We start from the raw sequence: 1,016 nt of genomic DNA on the forward strand, positions 1-1,016 counted from the left end.
GAAGTTGTACTTCGGATCGCCTCTCATTCGCCGTCTAACCCTCTTTAATCGAGAGAGAAATCTGGGCTGCTTTCGTCCCACTGTTGCTCCTGGGGTGAATGACTGTCTATCGTAGTTCAAATTATATCGATTAACTCTTGGGATGTGAACTGCCTGTTTATAATCAGAATGACAGCATATAGCGTGTTTAAGATTGGAACCGGAGGAAAGAAATCAATCAGTGTGGCTTGAAGTATAAACACTACCCAGGTGGATGATTTGACCCCACATAGATACGAAGTATAAAAACACTTTAGCGAGGCGTGGGATAACACTTCGTCGCTGGGTGGGATAGAACCACTAATCTTTCGGTTTATAGCCGAACGCGCTAACCGATTGCGCTACAGAGACGACAACTGCTGTTGTTCATCGAATAAACATGCCAAATTATGATGGAAACAGTCTGATCTTCTCCACATGATATTCGCAAATAATTGTTGATGCACCAATCTGGAACAAAAACACGAAAGGCTGGTGGGCAATCGCAGCATATCTGACAGCATCTGTGGAGACAGAACGCAGTCTGTGCTTCAAACCAGGGTGACTGTGTGTCACAGAACGAAGTCGACACCATTTGCTGTGGCCCTGTCAATTACGCGCCTCCAGCCTTCTACATTCGAGCCATTGTTGTAATTTCTGGTTCCAGATATTTGCAATAAAACCGATATTCAACTGTATTTTCTGATGTGCAGTGAGGACATAGTCTCTAAATATCAGTTAATTTCTCAAATCATTCCAAACAAGGGAAATGTGTCTTGACTGTCTCTGATCAGTCAGATAGCGCCCTTCGTTCTCCTCGGATTCTGTTTCTCGAAGTGTTTCCCAACATTCACAAAACTGGTACTTCATTTTCGTGTGTGGCGTCGTTTCCGTTTTCTCCACTGCAAAGTGGCTCTATTTCCCAAAATTCTACCCACTCCTCCTCATTGCGACATGAACAGACGTCAGGAAATACATTTATATGGTGACTATCGAAA

General features: G+C 43.6%; 1 non-coding gene across 1 annotated transcript; it reads right to left on the bottom strand.

The window, feature by feature from the left end:
* Window positions 1-316: 316 nt before the first annotated feature.
* On the bottom strand, window positions 317-393 carry trnay-aua (transfer RNA tyrosine (anticodon AUA)). Its single transcript has one exon. It is a non-coding gene; the product is annotated as a tRNA-Tyr (tRNA).
* Window positions 394-1,016: the final 623 nt, after the last annotated feature.

The sequence above is a fragment of the Scyliorhinus torazame genome, chromosome 14, assembly GCF_047496885.1.
Source record: "Scyliorhinus torazame isolate Kashiwa2021f chromosome 14, sScyTor2.1, whole genome shotgun sequence".
In the NCBI taxonomy this organism is placed as follows: Eukaryota; Metazoa; Chordata; class Chondrichthyes; order Carcharhiniformes; family Scyliorhinidae; genus Scyliorhinus; species Scyliorhinus torazame.